This window comes from Cotesia glomerata, linkage group LG1 (genome assembly GCF_020080835.1).
Source record: "Cotesia glomerata isolate CgM1 linkage group LG1, MPM_Cglom_v2.3, whole genome shotgun sequence".
NCBI lineage: Eukaryota > Metazoa > Arthropoda > Insecta > Hymenoptera > Braconidae > Cotesia > Cotesia glomerata.
Window position 1 is genome coordinate 26,681,047 of NC_058158.1, and position 25,619 is coordinate 26,706,665.

The window sequence follows — 25,619 nt, forward strand, 5'->3', positions numbered from 1 at the left end:
GGGAAGTTATTGTTTTCACCCCGTTTGCAAAAATCGAGTTTTTATCAGATCTCGACGTTTTAAGGTCTCAGGAAGCTTTCCTGACTATCCCCACGATAGTGTGTGTGTGTGTGTGTGTGTGTGTGTGTGTGTGTGTGTGTGTGTGTGTGTGTGTGTGTGTGTGTGTGTGTGGATGTATGTAAACCTCTCATAACTTTTGAACGGCTTGACTAATTAAATCGCGGTTGATGCCATTCGAAAGGGTTTGACTGAACTTAGATTTTGATTATAATTTGGGCTGATTCGGACCAATAGATTTTAAGAAATCTTAAAAAAACCACAAAAAAAAAATTAGGACGAAGGTTGACCCTAAAGGCCATCCCTGCAACTTCCCGCTCACTTTGTACTTAAGCGCTCAAAATTACACATTACGTTTTTGAGCTCTTCAGGCTCAAAATATGATTCTTGTGTCATTTTGAGCTCTTCGAGCTCAAAACTCTCATAGCGGTTTAATAAAACACAACTTTTTTAATTTTCAAACCGCAATAACTTTTAAATGAATGAACCGATTTTCACGCGGTTGGCAGCATTCGACGCAGTTTTTTAATCCTTATAAAGAATCTGAGTATGAATTGATCGAACTAGTAAATTCGAAGTGATTCCAAAAAGACACTTTTTTCGGTTTTCTTTCGACAACGATAACTCACGAACGAATCAACCGATTTCGAACGGGCTGGCAGCGAATCGGTCTAATATATATTCAAAATCTAAGTTTGGTCAAGCCCTTTCGAATGGCGCCAACCGCGAATAAATCAGTCAAGCCGTTCAAAAGTTATAAGAGGGTCACACACACACACACACACACACACACACACACACACACACACACACACACACACACACACACACACACACACACACACACACACACACACACACACACACACACACACACACACACACACACACACACACACACACACACACACACACACACACACACACACACACACACACACTTACATACAGACAGACAGACATACGGACATCATCGCGGAAACATTCGGCGAAGCTTCCTAGGACCTCAAAACGTCGAGATATGATGAGAACTCGATTTTCGAAAAACGGGGTAAAACCAATAACTTTCCGATTTTTAAAAATTTTCAATTTTCTTAGCGGGAAGTTAAAAATTTTTGTAAGTGGTTTTTTCGGAATAACTTTTAAACGGCTTGACCGATCAATTCCAAAAACTAATCAACCCTTAACATCGAAAAACTACGTCGATCGCTACCAAGCTTGCCAAAATCGGTTGATTCGTTCGTGAGTTATCGACGAAAAAAATCGAAAAAAGTGTTTTTTTCGAATTACACCGAAATTTCCGGTCTGATCAATTTGTGTTTAAAAGTATATCATAGAATTTAAAAAACTGCGTCGAATGCCGCCAACCGCGTGAAAATCGGTTTATTCATTCAAAAGTTATTGCGGTTTGAAAATTCAAAAAATAGTGTTTTATTAAACTTCTATCAGACTTTTGAGCTCGGAGAACTCAAAATTACACGAAAATTGTATTTTTGAGCTCAAAGAGCTCAAAAGCGTAATAAGTACAATTTTGAGCGCTTCATTATGAAAGTAGCGGGAAGTTGCGGGGATGGCCTTCAGGGTCAACCGTTTTCCTAATTTTTTTGCTATAAGAACATGAGCAACTAAAAAATTTTAAAAATATAAACGTTATAATTTCACAACAAACTTTTGTTATGAATTTTTAAAAAATTTATATATTTTATCGTTTGATCAACAATTAAAGATGAGAGATTTTTCTGATAATTTTGGATTGTAAATTCAAAAATCTGCCGTGGAGATAAATGACCAAAAATAAGTAGAGTTCCACATCTAAATAATTACCGACCAAAATTGTAATAAAGAAAATAAAGTTTTGTGTTTCCAAAAAATTTTTTCTGTTTCCATAACCATTTTGATCTTTTCAACAATTTTTTTAGTTAACGTATTCTTATTTTTTTTAAGGGACAGCCAGAAAATTATATCCAAGCAACAGTTAAATTTAAGTTGTTATTATTCAAGATGAACATTGAGAAACTTAAAGGATATTGTGTTTATAGATCTTAAAAACCTTAGTTATACATTGGACTTTTTGAATACGCAGTAAAAACTTAAAAAAGTTCAATCAGTGGCAAACAGATTATCAAGACTATTTAGACTGTCATTTGAGTCAGCTTCAAATTTTGAACATTGCCTTTATCATGAATTATAATCTATAAATGGTTAAAAATTAATCGTCACGTTGAAAAATATTTATAAGTTCTATCTCTAAATTGTGAGTGAAAATTTTTTTAAAATTGACTTTTTGATATGAGTTAATTATTATCAAGGATATTTTCATAAGCTTTAAGCTTTTTAGATGTTTCAAAACTACCATTGAAGTAATATAATAAAATTCATTGATTTATTTAACTGTAATTTTATTAAGTTAAATAACTATCAAACATCGCTAATGACGATTGGGGCTGAATTCTCCCTTCATTTTAAGACATGTTAAGACATATAACTCAAATAAACTGAGATCCACAAAAAAGCAATGTTTCTTCCTAAAAATTCCTAATCATCTCTTAATGTAACATTATTTCATCTCATACCTGTCGATAATAGCCAATTACTCCAAGTCATTGATAGAATTATAATAATTTGATGAAATCTAAATGTCATTGCTCATTACTTCTTTTTTACTACTTTTTTCGAGAATAGTTAACAAAACTGAATGAAAAATTATTTACAATGGAACTTATGCATGGTATTTATGCATCTTATCTTACTTTCATTTCAACAATTAGCTTTAACTACTTTTACTAAAACTTTAACAACTTGCCTTAATGCGGGAACGACTGGTTTCACGTAAGAGTTTAAAGTCTCGTTTTACATTTTCATGAAAGTAATTTTGATAATAATCTGGAAAAAAATAAAAATAAATGTCACATCAGGATTAAAAGAATTCAAATTTTACTTAAATTTTTAACTCTCGCTATGAAAATCGATAGTTTTTTTTTTAATTGGTATTTATTGATTTCATCCCAGTTTTTGACAATCGAGTTCTCATTATCAGATCTTAACGTTTTGAGATCATATAAAGCAGTTTGACTATTTTCGCGATGGTGTCTTGATGTGTGTATACAATATCCCAAAAGATTCTAATGCCCTTCAATATTGTGTGAATTTGAACTAATTTGGCCCGGTAGATATTGAGACATTTCGAAAATGAATTTTTCAAAAAAATATTTTTTGAAAATTTTTTATTATACCGGCTGTTTCCAAAATCTAATAAGCTCAAAACACAAAAACAACGTCGATTGTGTCGAATCCGCATTAAAATCGATTGATTCGTTCAAGAGAAATTGTTGTCGACAAAAGTGTTTTATTTTTTACATATAACTTTGAAATTTCTCGTTGGATCGTTTTTTATGTAAAAATTTATATTCTTGTGCTAAAAAAAAAAAATGCGAAAAGTGCTGTTTGTCGCATCAAAATCAGTTATTATGCATAGGTTGTTTTCGGGATAAATCGCATTTTACAACTTTCAACGAAATGTTCTACCAATTCATCTACTGGATTCGTGAGCTCATAAAATGCATACAAGTTGTATTTATAACTTGATGAGCTGAAATTTGTAGTAGATAGGTAATTTTTCGAGCCTTTTAAGCTTAAGAATAGGGAATGTTACAGGGAAGACCTCTGCAGGTTTAACCGTTTTTCAGATTTTTTTCTTACGATAAAACTTGTTATCTTTATTAATAAAGGAAATGTATTTCATTTAGATTTTTTTAGCAATAAATTATCTTTAATGAAGAAATAAATCTAACCTGAGCATAGTACTATTGCAACAATTATTTGGTGAGACACCAAAAGTCAATTCATAATTTTTGCATGAATGTTATCAAAAAAGAAAACACAATAACCTCATTTTTTCGAAATTCCATTATTGTAGGAAATATAGCATGAAACGAACCATGTAATTTGATAAAACATGTCAATTATTTTTTAAAAGCCATCGAATACTGAAAAAAATCCATCTTTTAGTTAACAAAAATAAATTTATCGTAAAAGCAAAGCTTATTTCCATTTTCTGTCGTTCCCTTTGACCAAACAGTTTATAAAAATAAAAAATAAGACAAAAAGCAATATAGACATTAACAACTGGTAAGTTGACAAAATTCTTTTTTGGTTTTAGTTTTTTATTTAACTTTGACAATTATTTAATTTTCCATGAACCAAGACTACAACACATAAGAATATTTGAGAAAAAACTATCTTTATCGTTTTCTATACTCCGACTTGCATGTATCTCGTTTTTTTAAAATGATTTTCTGCATTACGCAAATAGTGTATAATCGTAATAGGCAATAGACACGCTTAGCCAAAAAATACTTTCTGTTCTTACTAAAGGACCAGAAGAAAGAGGCGGGACGATCAATCTCTTCTTTGTGTGATGAGATAAAAAAAAAACTTCCCCCATACACACGCAACAAAAAAAAACGTTTATTTATATCGATCTGATTAATTTTCTAATATTATCTTAAATACCCTCCAAAATCGAGCAAATGAAAGTGATCAAGTTTTTCGATTGATAAATTTTTCTAATAATTCAGTTTTTGAAAATCTTTGTTTTCGATCTTCGATCTCAGTAATTTGCAGTATTTCAGATTTATATATAAATTGAAAAAATTCTTCAACTTCTGATCTTACTTTCAGAAGAAAACAATCATAATAATGTACGCTACATATTTTCAAAGCAAATTTAATTGAATGCAAAAAAAAACCTTTACGTTTAATCTCGTAACTTTTCAGATTTGAAAGCAAGGGACAATCGAAATATTTTTTACCTTACAAAAATTGTACAATTATAATGTTTCTACCTTAAAATTCGTTGAAAATGTTATGGATTTAATTTTCAAATTTAGTACGAAATAGTTATTTTCGATACATATGCGCAAAGGTAGGGATTTTGACGGCTTGAAGTGACGTTACAAGTTTGAGGCTACGGGCGCATTATTATCAAAACCGAGTTATTTATCTGGGCGAGCGTAGCGAGTCCAGATATAGTACGAGATCTTGATGAGAATGTATCCATAGCTTCAAACGTGTGTCTTCAAGTTTGTCAGGGTCTCTACTTTTGAGCATAAAATATCGAACATAATTTTTTGTCGTATCAATTGCAGAAGTTGGATTTGAGAGAACAGTCAAGAATGTTCAATTACAGTTTATTTTATTTAAAGACACAAGAATTATGTCACACGAGATTAAATAGCGATGGGTTAAACGCACGTATATGTTGAAGTTGTTTACAAGATTCAACTGTCGCTAAGATTCTTTTTGCGATTTTTACTCCACCTAGCAGACGTTTGTCAAATTAAAAGAAAATTTGATTCATCTATAGCGTATTTTAACATAGTCGTGCAGAAATGTAGAGACAGATAGAGAGAGAGAGAATTTACTTTTCGATACTAGTGCGAGGTAAATTAACTAAACTATAGATTGTCAGAAATATTATTCTTTACACCCTCTGTGCGTTGCTCGAAAATCCAACTTTCGCAATTGATATGTCAAAAATATGTTTTGTATCACTTATTTGATGGATGTAAAAAATAAGAAATTGATTGTAATTATAACTCGAGTTTATGATCATTAAAATTAATAACATGTACAAAAATTATCACTAATTATCGGACAAAGAACACACTATCATGTAAAATGTATTTTTCGTAACCGATTGAAGACTATAGTCAAAACGTCGTAAGAATAAAAATTACATGATATCCTGTTCTTAATCCAATTCCCTTTAATTATTTTCGAATATTGTATTTTCGAATGTGAAAAAAATATCAAATAATTCATGAAAAATAAAAATTAAATTGTAAGCTTAATCTTTTTCCTTTACATTAAGTATTTGTATCAACATAACAATAAAAGAATATTAGGTTTTTTCTATAGTAGAAATCACCCATCATACTCCTTCATATATTCATAAGTATGAATTCTGTACGTGCATTCGACTTTAAACATTATATTCTTTCACTTAATACATCAATTGAAGTCTATCAAGGTATTCTTTTCAGACCAAATAGTTTTTGTCAAAGAAACGAGAATATCTCTAGTCTCTGTAGAAAAATTCAATTTATTCAAAACGCTTGGCCGTATTCGCAACTCACTTGAATATTAAACAAAGGAATTATTTGTTAATATTTTATTTTTCTTTTTCGTCTATTTTTGAGGTTTTGTTGCATTCTTAAAAATTTATAATTCAGTATCCGTTTTAGTGTTGTTGACTTTTCGGAAGTTAAAATTTTCAAAAATTTTGCATTTTTGTATGTAATATTTTCCTCATGATGGCAAGGTTATGAGATTGCCAGGTTAATCTTAACGACACTACAAGATTCAGTGTGATGATGACTTGATGATGATTGGGAGTAATAGTATAGAGGCTGCTCATGTTATTAATTACAAGGGTACTTACTACCGATGTGTTTTTCATTTTGAAATTAAATTAGTGGAGATATCATAACAATATTGATTTATTTTTTTAATTAAAATAACCAGAATATGTTAATTGAATGTTAAGCTAGTCAATTATAAAAGATATATGATGAAAGTAATAATTTTTTACTGTACACTAGTAGAAGGATTTCTTAGCATTTAATAAGATTTCTTTGTATTTAAGAAATCATTTCTTAAACATCATTTCTTAGTATTTAAAAAATATGTCTTAGTATTTAAGAAATATTTCTTAGTATTTATAGTATTTCTTAGTATTTAAGAAATATTTCTTAAATACTAAGAAATATTTTTTAAATACTAAGAAATGATGTTTAAGAAATGATTTCTTAAATGCAAAGAAATCTTACTAAATACTAAGAAATCCTTCTATCAGTGTAGGTCTCCAATCACATTATATTGATCAATATTCCTTCATAAATTTCTTTCAAATAATTAAACTATGCAATAAAAATAATCCATTTTTTATTTACAAATGTGGAATATACAAAAAATCACGTAAATAATGATGTGATTTGATTATTTATGTGATATAGTAAAGTAGAGTTAAACATCCAATAAGAATTTTAAAATTTTTCAAAAATGATGGTGGCAAATTTCCATTTTCAGAATAAATTGACTTTTAAAACGATATAACTTAGCTAAACGCAATCAACATCATTTTTCTTTCAAACTAGAATTCAAATTTGCGCGCGTAAGCGCGCGCCTTGACTATAGAGTTTGCATATATTTTCATGCATATGATATATTCGACTAATCACATCACGAATAGATTGGTTTCACATACATTTTATCTCAATTTTATTATGGGATTATTCTTTAATAATCTCATTCTTTGTGAAATATTTATTATGTAAAGGTTCAATAAAGAATATTACTCACATCGATTAGTGATGTCAATGTTCTGAATCTTTGAATAAAACTGATTGAAGAAATAGGATTTTAATAAGTATAGCCTGGATATATACATATACTGATAGTTGCTTGCTGAATTTAATATCAAAAAAGCCTGAGGCAATTTTCTGTATCTAGTTGCTGACCTGTGTTTCTCAAAAGTGCGCCGGACAATAAGAATCTCATTTCAAACCCACTACGGAAGTTAATTGAAACATACTTCTCAATTTACTTTATTTTAGGGAGTTGAAAATTTTCTAAAATTTATAAAGTTATTATTTTTTTCAATTTGAGTTTCGAAAATCGAGTTTCATCATTTTTCTAATTTTAAGGACTTAAAGGCTATTAAAACTTATTTCAAGTTACTTATGTGCATAATTATTTAGAAGTAAACAATATTTTTGTAAGTATGTAATATTTAAGCTTTCTAACTTGGGAAGTGGAAAAAATAGAAATCTAATTTACTTTTATATTTATTATTCATCACTGATCAATATACAGCCATTGAGAGCTGGACTTTAATTAAAATAATTAATTTTGAGTCCCAAAATTGATTATTTAAAAAAAGTAGCTCATGAAAATATGTTATTAATCCTTTAATTAAATAAAACAAACAATTCAATACCAACAACAAAAATGAAAAAAAAAATACTTTTTTAGTAAGGTAAAAGCCCCAATAGATGATCATGTACCAGTATATGATCACTCCATGTATTTGTATACCTATATTTGTGAATATAGATATACAAATACATGGAGTGATCATATACTGGTACGTGATCATATATTGGGGCTTTTACCTTACTCACGGTAATGAGATTTTTATTGTTAACAATTTAAAAAGCAAAGACAATGGTGGACAATGTATCCACTATGTATGAGTAAAAATTGAATTGGACCAACCATTTTTCGATTAAAAACAGTCAGGTTCAGGTCGATGATGAATTATTGATAAGTTTTGACATTTAACTAAAAATAATCGCACAGCTGGTAAACTTGGTTGCAGCGCAATAAATAAATACTGTCATTATATAATCAGCCCGAAGTTAACTAAAAACACAATGTATAGATTTGTAATATTTATGTACTTCAAAATTATAGAACATAAAAGAATTGAAATTTTGAAATATTGAAATTTTTTCTGGAATATTTATGACTAAATACACCGGCACACAAAAAAAAAAAAGTTGTCTGTACTTGGGACGCGCCACATATATTCCCATGTAATTTGACCCGCTGAACCCGAATTTGAGGTCCGTTTGGCCCCTACACCCTAGGATTTTGAGAAAACTGTAAAAAACCGAAAAAAACGGGAAAATTGGGGGTTTCGGTGATTGAAAAATTTTTTTAGATTCTAACTATGCATGATTTTCATGTATTTCGATCTGCTTTATACTTATCTGAAGTGTACTCAGACCAGCAGCCATTAAAAGTCTAAGTAAATCCCGAAAAACCCATGAAAATTGCGAAAAAAAACAAAAAATTCCCAATATTGTGATAAAAAAAAATGTATTGAGCTAAATATATGATGATTTTCATGTAGGTTTATCGACGACATATAAATCTCCAACTTTTATAACTCAGACGTCTCGAAAACATCAAACAAATGTGCAAAAAACCCCGAAAATTGGGAAAAAAGCAAATGTAATATAATAAAAATCGAGTAATTCTTCAAAATAAATAAAAAAAAATCATATCATTCGATCTGTGGTGCATAAAAAAGTATTTCGTCTTAAGACTTAAAAAATAATTTTTCGGAAAATATCATCAAAACCCTTTGGATTTGAATTTTAATTCGTTCTCCGCTTATATCTCACCCTTTTATCTTCAAACGTCCTGCATAAAGGGTTTCTCTTTCGTTTCCTCTCTTCTTCGGGTAAATCTCTCTTCAGAGTCCAACAATGATCTACCATCATATTGACATCCACTCATGTTTTGATGGAATGTTTCTTCTCTTTCTTCACTGAAATTACCAAGATTTTCAGGAAAGTGTGAAAGATGAGATTGTAAATAGTGCAATTTTGTATTCACATTCCCTAAAAAATTTCGAGATACTTCCTTAAAACTTCCCCAAGCTGCTCTCTCAATCTTGTGCATCTCATACTCAAGATTAGCATCCTGGAATTGAGTCCGAATTTGGGGTACATAAAAAATTCCTTCTTTCAATTTATTGTCACTTATAGCTGGAAATTTTTCGTTCAAGTACTTAACACAGTTGCCATTTTTATCGAGAGCTTTGACAAAATGCTTCATAAGGTCAAGCTTGATATAAAGTGGTGGCAGCAAGTACTTGTAAGGATTAATGAGAGATTCTCGCATAACGTTGTGAGAACCATGATTCAAATTCTTTCTTGTTGGCCGTTCTTTTCTACTGTAGGGAATTTTCCGATCGTGACTATCCTACAAACATACAAGAAGGGATATATTGTGAACCAGATTGTTGGCTTAACTAGTGTAGCAATTTTCAGATCACCACAAACTTTTCAATGATTTTTGGTCAAATGAGCTACTGGAGTCGGTGCTTTGAGACTTCGCTTAGACAAAGCAATGAAAAACTTTCACTCCTCGTCCTGAAAGTGTTCGGCTTTAACTCATCAATCAAACTTCTTACATCTGAACAGTCCACTAATGAATTTTCGCCGTTTTAAAAATGTTATCAGATTTTTTTTTCCCTATCACGATAAAAATAAGCTGTTGTATTTTTTGTTAATAAATTTTTTTTTCTTTAAGCTGATGTTTCAGGGTTTTCACTTCTAGGAACTTTTTGGGCTCAGAATCGATTTCTTGCTTAAATGCTTGTGCCTGTAACCAGGGCACCTCCACGTGGTGACGGCGGGCAACAGGACCGTCTGGCATAGTCCCTGGGTTAACGGCTTGAATGCCGTCATGGCAGGCACAAGTAATAAGTGTTTTACGATGCAGGGACCCGGAATCCCAGTATCGGCGTCTGGTCAGAGTGAGAAAGCAGGCTCGCAGGCGTCGTCATCAAGTGACTGCAGCTCTTCATTAGTGGGTGACTTGGCTTCTGAAGCGTTTAATATGACAAGAAGTGTCTCTCACATATGTAACAAAAACTCCAATTGCTTCTGTTACATATGTGGAGAATTTGAAGTAACGAAAAGTCGTAGATCTTTTCAAACAAATTGAAAAATGTCTACGAAACCTGCTTCGGTATCCAGATTACGAACTGGGAAGCAACTTGGGTACCACATTCACTTTGCAATCGGTGTCACACGATGCTTACTCGTTGGGAGCAGACGAAAAGTAAACAGTGCTTGAAATTTTCAAAACCTGTGATTTGGTCTGCACCAACGAGTCAAAAAACTGCTATTTTTGCACGACGGAAGTTTCAGGTTTTTCTTCGACAACCAAACATAAAATTCAATATGCCAACGTAACATCAGTTGTGCCAGCAGAAAAAGTTTTGAATGTCGAAGAACCTGCAGCTCCTGAACCAGTGAATGAACATGAAGAGATGGAAGTTGAAGATAACTTTGAAGAAATCGATCCTGAACCCGAAGAGATCCATTCTGAGGATGAAGAATACATCCCGAGTGGTGTTCCTAGAAGTAAAGACCCTGAAGTCTTCGATCAACTTGAATTGAATGACCTTGTACGAGACTTAGGACTATCTAAGGTAAAAGCTGAACATTTAGCCTCAGCTTTAAGGAAAAAAATTTATTAGCTAAAAATACAACAGCTTATTTTTATCGTGATAGGGAAAAAGAGTTCCGGAAGTATTTTACAAAAGACAGCGAAAATTCATTTGTGTACTGTTCAGATGTAAAAGGACTGATCGATGAGTTGAAGCCAAACACTTACAAAGACGAAGAATGGAGGCTTTTATTGACTCCTCTAGGCGAAGTCTTAAAGCTGTGCTTCTTCATAATGGAAACTTATTGGCACCGATTCCAGTAGCTCATTCGACTAAACTAAAGGAGACTTATGACAATTTACAGGTTGTATTAGATAAAATAAACTATTCAGAACATCAATGGAAGGTTTGTGGTGATCTGAAAATTGCAACAATATTGCTAGGCCAACAATCAGGGTTCACAAAGTACCCCTGCTTCTTATGTTTGTGGGATAGCCGAGACCGAAAAGAATCATTACATTCAAAAAGAATGGCCAACAAGAACAAATTTGAATCCTGGTTCTCACAATGTTACGCGACAATCTCTAATTGATCCTTCCAAGTACTTGCTGCCCCCACTTCATATCAAGCTTGGCCTTATGAAGCAATTTGTCAAAAGCTCTGGATAAAGATGGAAACTGTTTTGAGGACTTGGGCGAAAAAGTTCCAGCTATAAGTGACGCTAAATTAAAAGAAGGAATTTTGATGGACCCCAAATTCGGACTCTATTCAGGATGCTAATCTTGAATATGAGATGAACGAGATTGAGAGAGCAGCTTGGGGAAGTTTTAAGGAAGTATCACAGCAATTTTTAGGGAATACGAAAAGTGATAACTACGCAACTTTAGTTGACGAGTTGTTATACAACTATAATACTTTAGGTTGCTTAATGAATACAAAATTGCACTATTTACATTCTCATCTTTCACACTTTCCTGAAAATCTTGGTGATTTTAGTGAAGAGCAAGGTGAGAGATTCCATCAAGACATTAGTGTGATGGAAAAACGATATCAAGGAACGTGGGATGTAAATATGATGGCAGATCATTGTTGGACTCTGAAGAGAGATTTACCCGAAGAAGAGGAAACGAAAGAGAAACCCTTTATGCAGGACGTTTGAAGATAAAAGGGTGAGATATAAGCGGAGAACGAATTAAAATTCAAATCCAAAGGGTTTTGATGATATTTTCCGAAAAAATTAATTTTTTAAGTCTTAGGACGAAATACTTTTTTTATGCACCACAGATCGAATGATATGATTTTTTTTATTTATTTTGAATAATAACTCGATTTTTATTATATTACATTTGATTTTTTTCCAATTTTCGGGGTTTTTTGCACATTTGTTTGATGTTTTCGAGACGTCTGAGTTATAAAAGTTGGAGATTTATATGTCGTCGATAAACCTACATGAAAATCATCATATATTTAGCTCAATACATTTTTTATCACAATATTGGGAATTTTTGTTTTTTCGCAATTTTCATGGGTTTTCGGGATTTACTTAGACTTTTAATGGCTGCTGGTCTGAGTACACTTCAGATAAGTATAAAGCAGATCGAAATACATGAAAATCATGCATAGTTAGAATCTAAAAAAATTTTTCAATCACCAAAACCCCCAATTTTCCCGTTTTTTTTCGGTTTTTTACAGTTTTCTCAAAATCCTAGGGTGTAGGGGCCAAACGGACCTCAAATTCGGGTTCAGCGGGTCAAATTACATGGGAATATATGTGGCGCGTCCCAAGTACAGACAACTTTTTTTTTTTTGTGTGCCGGTGATATTTTTAACATCGATATTACCTTAACAAAGTAAAAAATTTGTTAAGGCAAAATCACCGTTAACAAGTTAAAAAATTAATAAAGCGGTTGACCCTACAGGCCATCCCTACAACTTCCCGCTAATTTTAAATGCAAAGCGCTCTAAATTTAACCTGTTACGACGTTTTTAAGCTCTTTGAACTCAAACGTCTAGTTTGTATTTCATGAAAAACTTTTTTTAAATTATTTAAGCTACAATAACTAACTTTCGGACAAATTATCCAATTTCAGAACGCTTGACGGAATTTAGCGTGGTTGAGAGAGCTTAATCAAAATTCTCAGAAAGAAATCCATTCTAATAAATAATTGAAAAACTATGATTTGCTGATTTACTGATTTTTTAAAAGTTAGATATCTCTCGAAAAAATCAATTGATTTTGATGCGTCTTGCGGCGATCGACGCAGTTTTTTGAGCTTAAGGTAGTTCGGCCCTTTAAGCAAAAATTCAAGAGATCTTCCAAACTCCGTATATAAGTAGTTAAATACATAATACACACGCTGTTAAAATTTAGAGACGATTGACCGTGTCTAACTAAAGATATTTGCAATTAAAAATGATGTTTTTAACATACGCAGCATGGGAAAAGCGTGGGAAAATGACCAACTTTATAGTTTTTCTCCTTGACCGAATTTCACCGTTTTGACAAAAAACTAATATATTAAAGAAAAATACATTTCGAACTTTAAAAAAAAAATTAGAATTATTGACCGCGTAGTTTAAATAAAAATTTAAAATAAAGAACCCATTTGAAGGATTATTTTTAGTGGAGGGGATCGGAGAGAAAGTCACGAGTAAGTGGAGCGGCAACGTTGCAACGGGTAAAATGGCGGAGTTTTAAAAGAAGCGCGAAAATACAAAACAGCTAAACACATATAATGAAATAATGTGAATAATATTAATGAATAAATCATTGTATATGTTTCATTAATAGTTATTAATAGATAATATATATTAATTTACAACGATAAAGTGAATATAGAAATAAATGACTAAGTAATTAGTTAATTTACTTTATTAATATTTTTTTAATAATTTATTTAATTATTTATGTTATTATTCTTTCAAATCCACGAGACGAGGTCCCTCGATTAGGTTAGACTCAACGGGTTTATTATCGTTTTTTGTTGCTTTTTTCTCTCGTAAACTATTTACTATTTTCATCTTCTTATTCAATACTTTTTTATTTATAAACATTCCTTTATGACGTAGTTGGTCACCCATAATTAATTTATTTATTAAAATAACCAAAATAGTTTACAGGACATAATGTTTACATTTAGATCGCGGGCATAAACTATAAGTAAGTCTGGGCTGTACAAGGCAAGTAAGAGAATAAATATGCGACGTTGCCAGATTTTCATGCAGGCTAATCTATACTAGTGTGCGCGTATTTGTATAGAGGTTACAGTAGTGTGAGGAGTACAGTCCAGTAAAAAAAAACGTGGACTATAGCGTTATCTCAACTGTTACGCGATTCACGGGTAGAGATCCAAAACATTCTGAGCGGACTGTAGGGAAAGAACTACCTTAATAAAAACATTCATTAGAAAAAAATTAATTTGACGGAATTTTTTCAAATTATTTTAGAAAAATTCTTTCTGTAGATTTCTTTCGGTGATGATATCTTACGAACAAATCAACCGATTCTGATGCGGTTTACGACAATAGACGTCATTTTTCTAATTAGATGAGCTAATTAGATTATAGAATTGATCGAAACAGAAGTTTTGAAGTGATTCCAAAGAACCATTTTTTTTTTAATTTAAAAAACTTGAATTTTTGAGGTTTTCTCAGAATCTGATAAAACAGAGATGGTCGTCCTGACTCGACAAAAATGGTTCCCAAAACCTTTCGCCGTGGACATGGGCGGGACAACATTGACGTCAAAAAGGGCACTGACGTCAGAAGAAAAGAGTCCTTTTGAAAGCAGTCCACTCAGTATTGCTAAACGAAGCGGAGATATGGGCCGACATCCTGAAGCAAAAAACATACCGACGTATTCAACGGCGAGGCGCTCTCAGGGTTACCTGCACCTACCACACGGTTTCCGAAGCGACTGTATTGGTCATAGCAGGAGCCGCGCCTATCGACTTATAAGTATAGTAGCGTTTGAAAAGGCAAAACTCTGTGACGCTAAAATGAACGGTGATAACTTTAAGGAGGCAAGAGCGAAGTTGAAGAAGGAAACGCTACATAAGTGGCAAGACCGATGGACATCGGGGGAGACAGGCAGATACACGGAGCGTCTGATTCAAGACATCAGCGTCTTGCTCTCTCAGAAGCAAAGGAGAATATATGGTGAGGCTTTCGACTACCTTCGAAGAGGCCGATACCTGGTCTCAAAAGAGCTATACCCGCACGTATATTTGCCCCACCCTCACGCAATAAAAACACAACCAAGTTTGCGGGCAAGGAAAAACCCTGCCCTCAAGCTTTACGCTATCATTGGACAGATGTGAATGGAATTGAATTTTATGTCAATCTGTCCTCGTACTCAGTCAACTGTATCAAACCCATTCAACAACTGCGTTAGCCTAATCGGTAATATAATAACAACTCGACCAGTTACCAGCGGGGCCCATGCGGGGAGGTGCAGCCGTAAGACCTGTTTGAGCCATAATACTTATCCCCCTGCAAGAGTCTCGTTCGTGTATCTGTCTAATTTAATCCCCGAATCTTCGAGCTTACCTGTGTTGCCAAATAGTTTGACAGCGTCACGAGGCCTTGCTCGGGGCGAGGCCTTGCTCGGGGACGAGGCCTTGCTCGGGTCTCGGAAACACAGGGATACGGACTTTTTCCTTACCCTTCAAGATAGGTCTGCACTGCACATTGACGTGCAAATACTGCCCGGACAAAATTGACGACGCCGAACACACGTTCTTTGAATGTGAACGGCGGAAGGACGAGAGAAACAGCACTGAAAAAATTATAGGCACCAAGCTCTCCTCCGCGATCTTGGTGATCCATACACTCAAACAAGGAGATAACTATTAGTCAGCTGTCGCAGCCTACGCGCAGCGCCTTTTAAAAGAAAAAACCGCTGAAAGGGACCAGTAATCAGGAGCAGGCGTCGTGAGACGAAACACGGAATGGATTGAACTAATGCTGACGCGGTTCCGATTCAGTCTTCCTCGCACCTTTCTTCGGGGAACAAGGAGAGAAGGGGTTTAGGGGGTGGAAATCCCACACTACTGATAACATCATGTGTCGATGTTTTTAAAAGATATCCTCCCTCGTAAAAACACACACACACACACGCATACATATATCGACGTTCTAATTAACAAATTGTCTAACTCAATTTTAGAGAATCTTCTATTTGTACGAAAAAAACAATTAGTTCAAAATTTATTATCACTTTAAAAAACCATTCAATATCATTAATATCTAATAAGAATATAATATTTAGGTTTGAATCATTCAAATAATTTATAATTGGATTATTGTTACATCAAAATGTTAAAAAATCACCCTCTAAAGAATAAGGAGTTAGAACATCATTCCCAAACTAGCCAGATAGCTTACTAGGACCTCGAAAAAAGTATAGTTGACGAAGTTATGAATTCGATGACCATCAAGTTTTTCACTTAAATATTAATTCAATTGCACAATATAAGTTATAAAACTATTGAATCTCATCTCAGAATGTCTTCTAACTGTTATAACACTACTTCTACATCTTTTTAAAACGGGAAAAAATTGTTTTTAAATTTATCCCGACTTTAAGTTTACTATTTTCATCATAGAAACATAAAAAACGTGTTTTTTCTATCAAGAAAGAAAATACTGTTTATAATATTTCATTTTATTTTTTAACTTAAAGTTCAAATCGGCTCATATCGATTTCGATTTATCGAAGAAAGCGTTACTTACATCAACATAGTGAACTCGATTCATAAAAATATGTATGTTCATTACTCATACTCAAAACTTTGATAAATTCAATAAACAATCATGTTCATATCGACGTAATAAATAACATATATGCGTGCACGATTCCCATGGAAATCTCCCAACAAAAAATCAAAAAAAATTATGAGATCATGTGAAACATCAAATTAACTTCACCGTAAAATTAATGAAATAATCATTAATTATGATTATAAGGAATAATAACGAGAGAATAATGATGATGTGAAACAATAATAGCACATTGAATCAACGATTTAATGTATCATTCGTTATGATTTGAGTTATCTCAAACAAGACGAACTAAAAATACTATTTCACATTCGAATAAACAAGCATCATTAAACCAATCATTTAAATAAGTGAATGCGTTAATAAGTGAATTTTTAATCTTTTTTATCTTCCATTAAATGTTTTGATTAACGGACACATACTTTAAATGTTATGTTTTATGATAATAATCTGATGTCACCATTTTATATATTTTGTTCTAATTAGTATAAATACAAGTTGTGGTTGATGCACGAACGTCTTATACACATCCATCTAATCATAAAAGTTTCATCAGATAAATCAGTAACTGACAGTTGGTTAGTTTTACGTACAATTTATCTTCACGTATGGCATAAAATATATTTCATGTACAGTAACATTACCATTTGCGAGATAATATATCTTTATTAATATCTTTACAAAAGATTAAATTTTAAGTTCTAAAGACATGTAAAAGATGTATGATTCCTAAGGTTCTGTTATTTAAAAAAAAAAAGAAAAAAAAACATTATGAGATACAATGTACTTTAAATTATGCCAAAATCAATAATCAAAAAAGACCATTCGGCAGCCGAAATGGAAGTAGATTTCATCATGAATAGAAAAAAAATCTGACGAGGATTGTATACAAAACTAGGGCTTTTAACTTCTAAGCAATCGACAAAAATATATATCGAAGGAAAAATACTAAAACCAGTGCAATAGCAAATTTCATAATTGACATAGCGGAATAAGACATAATTTTGAGACTACACGTATATGTGTAGTCTCATATATAATATGGTACTCATATATGATATGGTACTCAAATTAAAGCTTACTCAAATAACTTTCAGATGAAATTTACAGAGTTTCAATATGTTATCCCATTCAATAGTTATTCAAGTAAGAAAGTGAAAAAATATGAATTTTTATGATTTTCAAAATTTTGAAAACCTGGCATTTCTAAATTACTTGACCGATTAAGTTCATCTTCGAACTTGACTTCGGTATTTATCCGTAAAATAAGTATGTTGAGTTTGGTAAAGATCCATTATAAATTGGCGACGCTATTGTCGTGACAAACCGCGTTATGTATATATATATATATACTAGACGACCCGGTGAACTTCGTATCACCTACATATATTTGTGAAAAGTATAGTCAAAATTTAATACAAAATTCTTATTTACATTCAATGCAACATAGTTATACACTTAATCAATTTAAAGCTTTTTGATGGACTACATTTTTTATCTTTTTTTGCGGTGCGTAAATATATAAAGATGATGGTTTTCCGATTCACGAACACAGAACGTATAATTTCCCATGCACGAAACAGGGAAACTCCGATTTGATTCCGCAAATTTTCAACGACTGGCCTGGCGATTTATTTATGATCGTCAGTGCGGTTTGAACGTGAGATAGCTCGTCCCACATCTCATTAACTGGCATGACCTTAGTCAGGTCGTCTTCTCCTTGGTATTTTGAAACAATAACAATAAAAAAGTTCTTACGCGCTGACAAACTGATAATAGATTTTATTAATCGGCTTGAAATTAATAATCAAGTGTTTGAAAAATGCATTCATTTTCAACCGTTACATTTCCGTAATCATAAAATCAATTAATTAGTTATGTGATTAGCAAAAATAACATGTATAAAGTTCTTAGTCCGATGACTGAATAACTACATGTCATGTTAAGTTTTGAAAACCTTACAATGACTTTTTCCCCGCTGCCAAAGAGATGATTGTTGTAAGGAAGTTTTTATTAAATGTTATTGAAGTTTAATAGATATGTCCTTAATTTCATGTCTCAAAAAGTCCTAGTTTATGTACAAAAATATTTTTTACATTCTACTCACCACTCTGACACAACCTACATATCAATTGAATTATCACGAAATTCGTTTTTGGTTGAAATCTAATCATTGACTTAGAAAAATATTTAAATCGGTTGACCTTGAAGGCTATCCCTGTAATTTCCTGTATCTCTTGAGATTTTTTAAATTTTATATCTGTAGGAACTGTATTTGAAGAATATGAATTTTTTGACAATTATCACTTCCGCACTCCTATGCGGGGAAAGAATTTCGTAAGATCCTATTCGAGATGATGTCTACATTGTAAATAAAAGATTCCAACAAAACTTTGAGTCCATAAAAACTATCGATTGGAAATGAGAAATTTTCATGGCTAACGCCCCCGCAATCCCTTTTGAGGTTGGAATTTGATAAAATCCACTCTTAGCTGAACTTAACATCATACACGAAGATTCCTATTAAATTTGGAGTCTGTAGAAGTTACAGTTTGAAAATGAAAACTTAACATTCTAACACCCACCCCCGTAATCCTTATTGGGGGTGGGTTGTAAAATCCGCTCTTAGATCATTTCCGCATCACATATGGAAGACTCCACCTAAATTTTCCGTCTGTAGGATCTACAATTTGAAAGTTAAATCCACCCCCGCAACCCCCTGTGGAGCGAGCTATCGTAAAATTCGTTCATAGATTATTTCTATCTCTTACAAAAGATTCCTACCAAATTTGGGAACTATAGGAGCTACAGTTCAAAAACGGGAATAATTCATTGTTAACGCCCCGGCAATCTCCTTTGAGGGTAGATTTTTTAAAAATTTTTTTACATACAAACCTTCTCCTTACAATTCTGAAGATAACGAAAAAAAATTTAGCTCAATCGGTCCAGCCGTTCTCAAGTGATGCGTGGACATACATGCGGCATTTTATTTTTATTTATATAGATATATAGATATATTAATGATTACAGGACTGATTCAAAAAAACTATTCGATGTAAGCTCTTGTAAATGTATTGAATTCAGTATCTGCAATCGTCCAGAAGAAAAAATTAGGAAAACGGTTGACCCTGAAGGCTATCCCTGCAACTTCCCGCCAATTCTATACCTAAACGCTTGAAATTGCACTTATGACGTTTTTGAGCTCTTCGAGCACATAAATACAATTTGTGTTATTTTGAGCTCTCCGAACTCAAAAAAATAGATTTTGTACGCTTTGAGCTCTTCGAGCTCAAAAGTTTGATAGAAGTTTGATAAAACACTATTTTTTGAATTTTCAAATCACAATAACTTTTGAATGAATGAACCGATTTTCACGCGGTTGGTGACATTTGACGCAGTTTTTTAAGCTTCATGAAGAATCCAAGTTTAAATTGATATAACGAAAAATTTCGGAGTAATTCCGAAAAAACCCTTTTTTCAGTTTTCTTTCGTCAACGATAACTCACTAACGAATCAACCGATTTTGACCAGACGGGCGGCGATCGACGTGGTTTTTTGATATTAAGAGCTGATTAGTTTTTGGAATTGATCGGTAAAGCCGTTTAAAAGTTATTCCAAAAAAACCCCATTTGAAAAAATTTTTTTTCGTACTTTTTTTGCGATTACTCAAAATCTACCGGTCTGAATCGTTCCAGAGTATATTCAAAATCTAAGTTCAGTCAAGACCTTTCGAATGGCACCAACCGCGATCAAATCGGTCAAGCCGTTCAAAAGTTATGAGAGGTTCACATACATCCACACACACACACCCATACATACATATAGACATATAGACACCATCGCGCCATTTAGACACCAAAATGCCAAATTTAGACACCAAAATGCCACTTTTTGAACGAAAATTTGAATAATTTTAATAATTATCACTCGTAAAAAATTTTACAAAGAAACATTCTGAGAGAAAATTTAATTTCCTGTCGAATCGAGAACTTATAATTAGATTTCAAACTAACAAGATTATTTAAATGGCGAAAATCTACTAGTTTGATACTAAAATTGGGATTATCTCTGAATCTATGGGTCCTACGTAATTTTGTGTAAGGGACTTTTTTGTAGAGCATAAAATTTCCGATCAAAATAAATTGATGAAAAAAATTTTTGAGCATTTTTATCTTTGACTGCAATCGGCGAGCCTGAGATGTTGACCAAAAATTTTTTCCATTCACACAAAATTTTTTTATAACTTAATAAACAATATTTTTGGTATTACTAAACGAAATTCTAAATAAGCGGATTTTCGGCCCACCCTAATGATCATGCCTGTCCATGCCTGCTCATGTCTGAAGCGTCAAATACGCTCAGGCCTGAACAAGCCTGTTCATGTCTGAAGGGTTAAATACGCTCAGGTCTGATCAGGCCTATTCATGTCTGATCAGGCCTGTCCATACCTGTTCATGTCTTAAGGGTTAAATACGCTCATGTCTGATCAGGCCTGTCCATGCCTGTTTATGTCTGATGCGGGAAATACGTTCAGGCCTGTTTATAAGATACAAATTTATTGATAGAAATTAATGTACATACACTGAACATATTCAAAAATTTTTTCTTAACATATTTGGTCCTTAGCATGAACAGGCATGGACAGGTGTAATCGGGCCTGAGCGTATTTAACGCTTCAGACATGAACAGGGATGGACAGGCATGAACAGATATGAACACGCATGATTAGGCCTGAGTGTATTTAACGCTTCAGACATGTACAGGCTTGAGCTTATTTAACCCTTCAGACATGAACAGGTCTGATCAGACATTAACAGGCCTGTTCAGGCCTGAGCGTATTTGACGCTTCAGACATGAGCAGGCATGAACAGGCATGGACAGGCATGACCATGTCTAATTTTAGGCCTGATCATACATGAACAGGCATGGTCAAGTCTGATCATTTTTTTCCGGGATAGATCTGATCAGACTTGCATAGTCAGAGATGTGATAAAAATTTTTTCTTTGACGAAAAAAATTTTTTTGTTCATCTCAAAATGTACAAAATTATTTTCATCATTACGTTTAAATAATTTTGAAATAAAAAATTTGTTACATTTCCTATGGGATGTTTTGGTCTGTTCTGCTCCTGCCTAATATTAAAATCATTATAAAATCATTATTTATTTTATTATTTAAATAAATGTGATGTTATAATGAGATTCGGTTAAATAAATAAGTTAGGACCATCAAAATATATTATAAAATCAATTTTTATATTATATTTATGATAAACTTATTCGATACGTTATGTACTTCATAACCAATTGTTGTCACATAAGATAGCAGCACAGCAGGCGGGAACTTCAAAACACATGGATATCACCAAAGTTAAACAGCATTGAGCGTGGTTAGTAGTTGGATGGGTGACTGCTGGTGTTTCAGCCGTACAATTATATATAATCATTTTTTTTTTATTTTAATTCATTATAGAGAATTGCGTATGACTGTATCAAGTACTATATCCATAAAATTAAGCAAAATAATTAATTAAAAGTAACAATGATCTTTCAGACCTGATCATGTCTAATCAGGCCTGATCAGGCATGGTCATTTTTCATGTCTGATCAGGTCTAAAGACTCATGCCTGTTCATGTCTGACCCGGTCTGATCATTTTTTCCCGGGAACTTACATTAACACTTTTACAGATTATAAACTAAATTGTATTTCAAGTATTTATTTCAGGAACTATATACACTTCAATTTTCGCCAAAATCTATAACTTGGATCGCAAATATTCGTTGCTAAAAAATGTCTATCATTCATTGCCGACAACAATTTCCGATTAAGTGATTTTGATTAATGCCAAAAACATAATGGTTTAAGCATTGCATAAATTGGTTCCTTGATTGTTAAGGGTTATATTAAGCACATCTACATCCGTAATTTTATTATCTTAGACTCGACCTACATATTCATAAAATCCCATGGGAGAAGTAATTTATCGATGTCTGCTTACCTTTATTGAACATTCACAGGTTTCCTATTTTTTTTTTTATGTTCTAAAACAACTGCCGAGAATTCCAAAGTCCCCAAGGTTTACAAAGTTGACTCTACTCTATCCGTTAACAGTCATTGACCATAGTCGCAACTACATGCACTAGGCATACTGAGATTTAACTTTTAATCAAAAACTAGCTCGCCTTTTGCAATCTATAAAAAATTGGTCATGAAAAAAAATTGGGAAAAAATTTTCTGATGCGGCCTAATATATCCATAAATAATTATTGATATATCTTGACATGAATTTATATGCCCAAATCACACTTGATATTGCTATATATTCCTACACAGTAAAAAATTTTTCGTCAAATTTAACACAAAAATTTGTGTTGATGACTTTTTTTACACAATTTGTGTTGAATCAACACTCTATTGTGTTGAATCAACATACTAAAATGTTAAATTCTACACAAACATTTTTACACTTTACACAATGACGAAAAATTTTTTACTGTGTATATATAATTCTTCGACCACGGAACCCAAGCGTTTACCCACGATCGGATCGGATTCAAATTTCTTCAAATTTACTAAAGTATTTTTGAGAATTTTGTTAAGAAAATCGAAGAGGGTATACATTTTTAACATCGATTTTTTTCAAAAATTGAAAAAAAAAATTATGAAGGAAAAAATTTTGAATACAATCATATTATTTTCTCAAAAGAGCATTCAAAAACAAAAATTTAAAAACAACCGACCTGATCAGTGCATTTCTTTGAAAAATTATTAATTTTTGAAATAAAAAACCTTGAATTCTGGAAAAAATTCATCTCAAAAATGGATGGTCAAAAAATTGCTAAAATTGGAGAAGTCAACTCAAAAAAGTGGCCGATTTAATATAGAATTCTCTGTATACCCTATATTTTATGAATTCTGGTTAAAAAAAAAATGTTTATTGATGCTCATCTCACGAGCCACTTTTATCAAGTCAAACGTAACTAGCACAGCTAAAATCCGTCGAATCCTCGGTATTTCTTTTTGTATAAACTGTGCAAAGTCAGATATTGGTTTTTCTGCAGTGCAGTAAATGGAATCTATACACAAAAATATTTAATTGACTTTATTCCAAACGTCCCATTTCCCGTTTTTTTTCATATTCTACCATCTCTTGTCTCATAAATCGTTAGCCAACCTCGTCAAATCCAATAACGCCAATGTGCATCCACTGGTTGCATACGTAGATAAAAAAAAAAAAAAAACATGAAATAAAATTAACACAAAGAATTGACACAAAGAAGAATGTTGGATATTTTTGTATTTATTTGCTGTTAATAACAGCATATTCTATTGTTAAGCTTCTATTTTTTCAGTATTATTATTAATAATGAAAAATTCATCATCTTTTAGTTATTTTCATAAGTTATTCAGTGAAAAAAACGCAGTAATTCCAAAAGATTGTCAATTTTATATGGATATAAATGGCGATATCAGAAAATTTATTTCGTCCATGTATGGCCTGATTTGCTCACATATGGCTGTATTAAGTTACACACGAAAATAAAAAAATAAATTTTTATAATTTATCATTTCTTCCAGAAATGTGTCCATTACATTATATGTTATACTAACTAAAAATTGGTTAATCATACTATAAAATTAGTATCAAATAAGCTCCTTCAAAGAGAAAAAAAATGATTATTATTTTAGAAATTTATATTTCAAACTCAACTCTCTTGTAAGGAGACGAGTCAGTGATCATCCGCTCTCCGTCGGAGATTTTTAACACTACATTTAGTCGAAAAATTATATTTGGGGATATCAAGCCATATCAGAGCATATCAAGGCAGATATACTGAGATAGCCAATTTTCATATCCAGTCATATACTGGACAATAGCAATCAATTTCCCTAAGCCAAAAAAAAAATTTTAACGGGTTGAAATTTCAAAAGCCATTAATATCTGGCCAACTGACAATCGATGTCAAGTTATCGATTATGATGTAAATAGACATGATTTAATTACATTATCAAAAAAGAAAGAAATTAATCAAATAAATTTCTTGAAAAAACAATTAAGTAAATCTTAGGACCGTAAAAGGAGTTAACAACGTTACCTCACTGTAAATCGAAGTGTTTTAAAAATGACTACAATGCTTCAAGATAGGAACAAAACACTTTATGTGTGTTTTGTTAAAACACTTGGACTTACAGTGCTTTCACCGAACACATTTATTGTATTTTGCAAATGAAAATAATGATTTTTTGCCTGACTAAAAACATTCAATACTACTTAACTTGACTTATCGCTCATTTAAGAAGATTAGAACTTCATCTATAATCGTATTTAAGTCTAAGCTATACATCAATGTTCTCTTAACTTTATAAATTTATTATTTCCTTGAAAAATAAAATATTTTTGAACATTAAAAGTGATTCCAGAATTTAAAATTCTATTGAATTTTCTGGCAGAAAATAACAGTATGAAAATGCTTCTATAAAACTATCATTTACTTTACACAAATAATTTTACTAACTCAATAACTGCATAAGTAATTATTAACTATCATAAAAAATAAAAGCTTAATAATAAGTATAATAAGATACTAAATCGTATATTAGTGATGAAAGACTTCTAAAACTTGATAGGAGTCACGTGAAATTTAAGTGTATACATCCCTAAACTGAAAAATATATGTTAACAAAATTCTTTATTATTTTTTCCTCACTTCTCTAATTTCCATTTTTTAGCCTGACGTCTCGATGAAAGGTTCTATTCAACAATTACTGAGGTTGAACCCACTTCAAGCCAATAACCGAATTGGAGTGGCA

At 32.2% G+C, this 25,619-nt stretch overlaps 1 long non-coding RNA gene across 1 annotated transcript; it reads right to left on the reverse strand.

The window, feature by feature from the left end:
* Nucleotides 1-1,242: 1,242 nt before the first annotated feature.
* LOC123266725 lies at nucleotides 1,243-25,003 on the reverse strand. Its single transcript, XR_006509847.1, has 3 exons — nucleotides 24,905-25,003; nucleotides 2,137-2,146; nucleotides 1,243-1,254 (listed from the first exon to the last, which is right to left on the reverse strand). It is a non-coding gene; the product is annotated as an uncharacterized LOC123266725 (long non-coding RNA).
* Nucleotides 25,004-25,619: the final 616 nt, after the last annotated feature.